This window comes from Oncorhynchus kisutch, linkage group LG3, assembly GCF_002021735.2.
Source record: "Oncorhynchus kisutch isolate 150728-3 linkage group LG3, Okis_V2, whole genome shotgun sequence".
NCBI lineage: Eukaryota > Metazoa > Chordata > Actinopteri > Salmoniformes > Salmonidae > Oncorhynchus > Oncorhynchus kisutch.
In genome coordinates this window covers 37243318-37251560 of record NC_034176.2, presented here as the reverse complement: position 1 = coordinate 37251560, position 8243 = coordinate 37243318, and the positions used below count along the sequence as shown (strand labels likewise).

At 40.1% G+C, this 8243-nt stretch overlaps 1 long non-coding RNA gene across 1 annotated transcript; it reads left to right on the top strand.

Annotated features, from left to right (window-relative positions):
• Positions 1–2437: 2437 nt before the first annotated feature.
• On the top strand, positions 2438–7466 carry LOC116361486 (uncharacterized). Its single transcript, XR_004207622.1, has 6 exons — positions 2438–2647; positions 2802–2850; positions 5360–5439; positions 6263–6424; positions 6712–6825; positions 6975–7466. It is a non-coding gene; the product is annotated as an uncharacterized LOC116361486 (long non-coding RNA).
• The last annotated feature ends 777 nt before the right edge of the window (positions 7467–8243 follow it).

Sequence of the window (8243 nt, the reverse complement as noted above, 5' to 3'; positions counted from 1 at the left end):
TACAGTCAGGGAAAATATATACATATGCTAAGCATTGTGTTAATCACTCTAAACCGAATACTTTATTTTAAAGTCTATGAATATATTGGGCCAATTAATCAACTCAGATGTTGCATGGAACAAATAGATATAACCCTGTACAAGTAGATCTCAATCCCCTCCTATAGAAGGTATGTTTTAGTGGCAGATTCAACGGACAAACAATGACACTAGTATGATATGCTTTCTATTTTCAGATATCATATGTACAGCTTTAAAGACTGAACAATTAGACATTCTACAAGTATGTGCTTGTGTTTCTCATGGAGATAAAATTGTCTGTCTCCATGATGTTCCCTTGCCCTCAGATATATTGATTCATATGTTGCAGTTATACCCATTATGCCCATTGAGTCCAATTGCATGACATCCCTTTTGTAGGGACTGATGGGCCCCAGTCATTGGATGTAGACAGTTAGATACCATTCTTAACTGGTAACTGTTGTCAGTGTCAAGGATACATGAAGACAAATGGCCAGCATTTACAATAATATCAGCTCAACAGAATTTCATAACCTCTGTCCCACACTGGTAATATTGGGGTTAAAAGAATGCAATGCATGCTTTTCAAAGAGGTGCACCTGTCTCCCCTGACTAAGGGATCATTCTTTCCTCATTCAGATTTTCATCAATTGATAAAACCAGTCTGACCGTTATGAAGTATTTGCTATTTGAAATGTGCACTAGTTATGATGTAATCTTGCCGGTTATGTTCTGGAAAACAAATTTCTATCCTTTGAGAAACAGACACCTCACAAGTCCTCAACTGACAGCTTCATTAAATAGTACCCACAAAACATCAGTCTCAACATCAACAGTGGAGAGGTGAATCCAGGATGCTGGCCTTCTTGGCAGAGTTCCTCTGTTCAGTGTCTGTGTTCTTTTGCCCATCTTAATCTTTTCTTTTTATTTACCAATATCCGGGAGTCGCCTCATCACTGTTGATGTTGAGACTGGTGTTTTGCGGGTATTGTTTAATGAAGCTGCCAGTTCTGGACTTGTGAGGTGTCTGTTTCTCAAACTAGACACTCTAATGTACTTGTCCTCTTGCTCAGTTGTGCACCGGGGCCTCCCACTTCTCTTTCTATTCTGATTAGAGACAGTTTACGCTGTTCTGTGAAGGGAGTAGTACACAGCGTTGTACGAGAGCTTCAGTTTCATCGTAATTTCTCACATGGAATAACCTTGATTTATCAGAACAAGAATAGACTGACGAGTTTCATAAGAATGTCTTTGTTTCTGGCCATTTTGAGCCTGTCATCGAACACACAAATGCTGATGCTCCAGATACTCAACTAGTCTAACGAAGGCCAGTTTTATTGCTTCTTTAATCAGAACAACAGTTTTCAGCTGTGCTAACATAATTGCAAAAGGGTTTTCTAATGATCAATATTAGCCTTTTAAAATGATAAACTTGGATTAGCTAACTACAACGTGCCATTGGAACACAGGAGTGATGGTTGCTGATACTGGCCGTCTGTACGCCTATGTAGATATTCCATAAACAAAATCTGCCGTTTCCAGCTACTATCGTCATTTCCAACATTAGCAAAGTCTACACTGTATTTCTGATCAATTTGATGTTATTTTAATGGACAGAAATGTGCTTTCAGTTGTTTATAATGTTTTATGCAAGTGTGGATGAATCTCATTGACTTCCATTTTCTTCCACATGGGCCCATGTCTCTCTGTATGGCCACAGATGCTATTAGAACCATTGAGAACTTGCAGTTGTATCAGGCGACCAGACAGACTTGCAGGCCAATCACACAATGATGCAGAAAAGCCTCCAGGAGCTACAGAGCTGATTGACGATTCTGGGAAAGTGCCCCACCTGTGAAGTCCTGACCCTACATTCATAGAAAAAAGGGTTCTCCTATGGGTTCTTCGGCTGTCCCCATATGAGAACCATTTTTGGTTCCAAGTATAACCTTCTTTTGGTTCCAGGTAGAACCCATTTGCGTTCCATGTTGAGCCCTCTGTGGAAAAGGTTCTACATGGAACCCAAAACAGTTCTACCTGGAACCTAAAATGGTTCTTCAAAGGGTCCTCCTACGGGGACAGCCAAATAACCCTTTATAGGGAATAGGGTGTCATTGGGGGACAGACCAGGTCTTTCTTTCTCTAATCTAGTTTTCGTGTCTGTCGAAAACCAAGGATATGCCGGAGACTGATCAAAGAAAAGGACATTTTCCCTTTGTTTTTTGTATCATGTGTCTGTTTGTCACGTACACTCCCTCTCCGGCCTTTAGGTCATCAGGCTGCTGATTATCCCGCACACCTGTCACCATAGTCTCACGCACCTGTGCCTCATGACACTAACCTGGACTCCATCACCTCCTTGATTATCTTCCCTGTATCTGTCACTCCCCTTGGTTCTTTCCTCAGGTGTTATTGACTCTGTTTTGCGGTGCGTTTGTGTTAATTGTTTATTTTATTTATTAAAACCCTCACTCCCTGAACTTGCTTCCCGACTCTCAGCGCACTCGTTACACTGGTATTAAATCATGTTAGGGTATCCATTTGTGTTTTTTTATTGTAGATCCCCAGTATGGCTGAAAATATGAATGTGTCACCTATATCCAGCCTTGCAGGCCTTGTTGAACAGGTGAGCACACAAACAGGATTAGTTTTAACCATACCAGAATGGAAATCATGTTTATCGGCTGCCCACTGGGCACACACTGGTTGAATCAACGTTATTTAAATTAATTTACGTTCAATCAAGTTGGAAGAGATGTTGAATTTACGTTTTTGCCCAGGTGGTGTCTTCTAATCTAGAGGAACCTAACCTTTCAACCACAATAGCAGGTGAGAGTGACCTTCCTCTTCATCATTATTTGGTATACAGTTGAAGTTAAGTTTACATACACCTTAGCCAAATACATTTAAACTCAGTTTCACAATTCCTGACATTTAATCCCAGTAAAAATGACCTGTCTTTAGGTCAGTTAGGATCACTTTATTTTAAGAATGAAATGTCAGAATGATAGTGATTTTTCAGCTTTGATTTCTTTCATCACATTCCCAGTGGGTCAGAAGTTTACATAAACTCAATTAGTATTTGGTAGCATTGCCTTTAAATTGTTTAACTTGGGTCAAACGTTTCAGGTAGCCTTCCACAGCTTCCCACAATAAGTTGGGTGAATTTGGCCTATTCCTCCTGACAGAGTTGGTGTAACTGAGTCAGGTTTGTAGGCCTCCTTGCTCACACACGCTTTTCCAGTTCTGCCCACACATTTTCTATAGGATTGAGGTCAGGGCTTTGTGATGGCCCCTCCAATACCTTGACTTTGTTGTCCTTAAGCCATTTTGCCACAACTTTGGAAGTATGCTTGGGGTCATTGTCCATTTGGAAGACCCATTTACGACCAAGCTTTAACTTCCTGACTGATGTCTTGATGTTGCTTCAATATATCCACATAATTTCCCTTCCTCGTGCACCAGACCCTCCTGCAGCAAAGCACCCCCAATACATGATGCTGCCACCCCCGTGCTTCACGGTTGGGATGGTGTTCTTCGGCTTGCAAGCCTCCCTTTTTTCTCAACATTAAAATGGTCATTATGGCCAAACAGTTCTATTTGTTTCATCAGACCAGAGAACATTTCTCCAAAAAGTATGATCTTTGTCCCCATGTGCAGTTGCAAACCGTAATCTGGCTTTTTTATGGCGGTTTTGGAGCAGTGGCTTCTTCCTTGCTGAGCGGCCTTTCAGGTTATGTTGATATAGGACTCGTTTTACTGTGAATATAGATACTTTTGTATCTGTTTCCTGAGCGGTATGACAGCTGCGTGGTCCCATGGTGTTTGTACTTGCATACTATTGTTTGTACAGATGAACGTGGTATCTTTAGGCATTTGGGAATTGCTCCCAAGGATGAACCAGACTTGTGGAAGTCTACAATTTTATTTCTGAGCTCTTGGCTGATTTCTTTTGATTTTCCCTTGTCAAGCAAAGAGGCGCTGAGTTTGAAGGTAGGCCTTGAAATACATCCACAGGTGCACCTCCAATTGACTCGAATGATGTCAGTTAGCCTATCAGAAGCTTCTAAAGCTATGACATAATTTTCTGGAGTTTTCCAAGCTGTTTAATGGCAGTCAACTTAGTGTATGTAAACTTCTGACCCACTGGAATTGTGAAACAGTGAAATAATCTGTCTATAAACAATTGTTGGAAAAATTACGTGTGTCATGCACAAAGTAGATGTCCTAACCGACTTGCCAAAACTATAGTTTGTTTACAAGACATTGGTGGAGTGGTTGAAACGCAAGTTGTAATGACGACGATAAACAGCTGCCTCTGATTGAGAACCAATCTAGGCAACCATAGACATACAAAAATCCCTGGACAATACAAAAACTAAACAAACCACCCTTGTCACACCCTGACCTAACCAAAATGATAAAGAAAACAAAGATAACTACAGTCAGGGCGTGACACATAAGGATACGGCGGTGGATGAATGGTACGACAATGGGCCTCAGGATCTTATCATAGTAGCTCTGAATTCAAATTGCCATTGATAAAATGTAATATTATTCGTTGTCTGTAGCTTTTGCCATAACAACGTTGACATCAGAAAACTGCTTACACGCACAATGCCATACATGTGGTTTGCGGTTGTAAGGCTGGTTGGACATACTGCCAAATTCTCTAAAACGACGTTGGAGGCAGTTTATGGTAGAGAAATTAACATTCAATTATCTGGCAACAGCTCTGATGGACATTCTGCAGTCAGCATGCCAATTGCACACTCCCTCAACTTGAGACATCTGTGGCATTGTTTGACCAAACTGCACATTTTAGCTTGGCCTTTTATTGTCCCCAGCACAAGGTGCACCTCTGACATGATCATGCTGTTTAATCACTTTCTTGATATGCCACACTTGCCAGGTGGATGGATTATCTTGGCAAAGGAGAAATACTCACTAACAGGGATGTAAACAAATTTGTGCACAACATTTTGAGAGCATTAAGCTTTCTGTGCATATGTAACATTTCTGGGATCTTTTATTTCTGCTCATGAAACATGGAACCAACACTTTACATGTTGCGTTTATATTTTTGTTTAGTATCGCTATGTAGCCTCTGTTTTCATCATGCTAGCTAATGTGTGTTTGTATGCTAATGTACAGTATGTTGATATTGGTATACTTACTTACCTGTTGCCAAGGGGGCCCTCCAATTAAGAAAACTGGAGGCCATTGCTGTTAAACAACGTTGATCTTATCTGTCTTGTCTTATGTGACCCCTGTTAGCAGATGCATGATAGTGGCTTATAATTGGTTGTCTCTTGTGTTTGTCTTTATTTTCTAAAAGGTTATGTTGTGGAGAAATGTGGCTGCAACAAAAAATGGATTCTGAAGACCTCAATGGGATTAACAAAAATGTGTAACTAGGTAATTTAATATGTGAATAATTTTATAAATACAAAAATTCCAAATAAGTTTGTGCAAGCTTATTGTTTGTTGATATAACTACAGTTCGAAAACATGAGGAAATTACATGTGCTCATGTCTAGTAGTGACGCAGTATTGAAACAAGATGTCAATTGTGATTTTGAATAGGCAAACAGTTGTAAATGTTTCAGTTTCCAATAGTAATTCAAAGGGGTTTATGTATGAAATGGAAAAAGGATCAGGAGCAATTCAGTCGCGACAGAACACTGCAGTAGTAATTCAATAGGGATTGAGTAGGCATACAGCAGTAATGGGTAAGCATTGTGTAGTTATTCAATCGTGAACATGTAAGAATTGTCTAGGTATGTAGGTTTTATGTGGTGTATATACCCAAAAGCTCAGTAGTTACACAGTAGTCATTTAAGGGAGAATTATGTAGTAATTTGAATAGGAAATTTGTAGTGTTCACCAGTAGTGAAACCTCCCAATTTATCACTTATTACTACTTAAATAACTACATAAATCACTACTGGTTTACTACACATCTCAATAGCAATCAAGTAGTAAAACCAACAGGTTTTGTGTTGTAGTGATGAGTAGCCTAGTAATTCAGTAGCATTTTTTCAAGAGTGTCACTTAAACAAACAAATACAATTATGATAGATATATACAGAAGTCTGTGGGTAAACACCGTCTCCCTTGTCTTTCCCTATAGTGGCACACACATTTTTCCATCACTTATAAAATAATGACGTTGACATATATTTTGCGACATATCAACAATGTGGATTGACGTCTGTGTGCTCTCTGGCGCGCTCTGCAGGTGGGCAGTGGTGGTGACACAGCATGGTTATGCTGGTCATGGTGCTTCTGATGGTGGCTGCTCACTCTCTGGGAATGCGATCTTCTACCCTACCATTTACTCCACGTGCCCAGATGCTCAACTGGAACACACAGCAATTGGCCTGTTCAAAGCATAAGCGAAGTATAACTGATTTTAGAAAATAAGGGCACGTAGTATTCATAAAGCGCCAAAAAGCAGGAGAGCTGATCTTGGATTAAGTCCCACGTCCATGTAATCATATTCATTGTGATGTAAAATGAAAAACTGATCCTAGGTCAGCATTCCTAATATGAGATGCTTTAGGAATACGGGCCCTGTTCTGCATCTTCCAACAGATTACATATCCTGTCCTCTTCTGACATGGCCCTGTATTTCATTACATCTCCTGACAGTATTGACTGATGCTGTTTTCTGACATAATTCCACAGTGATGTGGTGGGGAACTTCATGTTCTGCTGGCCCTTCATCAGCCTGGTTGTTTTATGGGGGGGAAGGCCCACACCCTGGGCTACCAGAGCTGGACACATGTACAGATCTTTGAGGTGAGTGATGGCGACTGGGAAATATCTGTGCATAGGGAATCTTTAGGTACTTGGCTATTGTAAAAACCTATTTACCCATAGGTAAAATAATAAATACACATCCCAACTAATTCATATGATTCTGTCCCCTGCTGTTGTTTCTATCACAGAAGAAGGATATTTTCAGCAGCCTCAACATCAGTCAAAACTTCAACAGCAGTTGAAGAGACCAGCTTTAATACCCACTAAATTCAGCCCAGCACCTCAGCAATATACCAGTGACCTCTCCATTGCTGCTCAAAGAGCATCTGTACTTTTCTGTTTTACTGCCCCCACATTCCACAATGATGTTCCGTCACAATTACAAGGAGTCTCAGCCCTTTAAACTGGATTACAGCTTTTGTACACTGTTTCTGGGTTTGCTCATGCATACCTCCCTGTCTGTGCTCTTTGTTTCAGTGGTTGTACGAGAAGAGTCATTGTTCCCTAGCATGCGCATGGAGCAGCAATTTGATCTGGAGGACTTCCTCAATGCTAGCAAAGTGTTGCTCAATTTGACATTGTCATATTTCATTTTGTTTCCTGTTAAAACAAATAAAATCCCCCTAATGCACTGTTACTACTGTAGCCTATCTTTGATTACAGTATATTGGCATTGAATGAACTATACTGCCTGTGACTGTTATTTATGTGCCTGTGTGCTTCTCTCATTTATTGTAGTCTTTGGATGGATTCAATCAGAGTGCTCGGAATTGGTCAGTTAACCTAAATGGCTTGAAATAATACCTGACAATGGCAGGCGGGGCTTGCTGAACTTCAACTACGATGGGCAATTACTGCTGGTATATAATGTATAGGAGCAGCAAATCTGTGTGTGTTATTTTGTATTTGTTTACCTTAATTTAACCAGGAAAATACCATTTGTGGTTAGAAACCTCTTTTGCGAGAGGGACCTGGCCAAGAGGTCTGCAGGAAGTAGTCAGCGTGTACAGTGTATATACAAAGAGCAAAATACAATTCAAAAACATTTCTCTATCAGAGCTTTAAACTCAACAATTGATACCCTCTCCTCCAGTTTTAGTCTTTTGCAGCTCGTTCCCAGACCAAGGAGCGTTATAGGAAAATTATATTTATCCTATTTCAGTTTTGGCCTTAGGAACCGTGAAAGCTAGTAGCAGCTTGAAAGGGTGACTATACAGTTGAAGTCGGAAGTTTACATACACTTAAGTTGGAGTCACTAAAACTTGTTTTTCGACCACTCCACAAATGTCTTGTAAACAAACTATAGTTTTGGCAAGTCAGTTAGGACATCTACTTTGTGCATGACACAAGTAATTTTTCCAACAATTGTTAACATATTATTTCACTTATAATTCACTGTCTCACAATTCCAGTGGGTCAGGAGTTTACATACACTAAGTTGACTGTACCTTTAAACA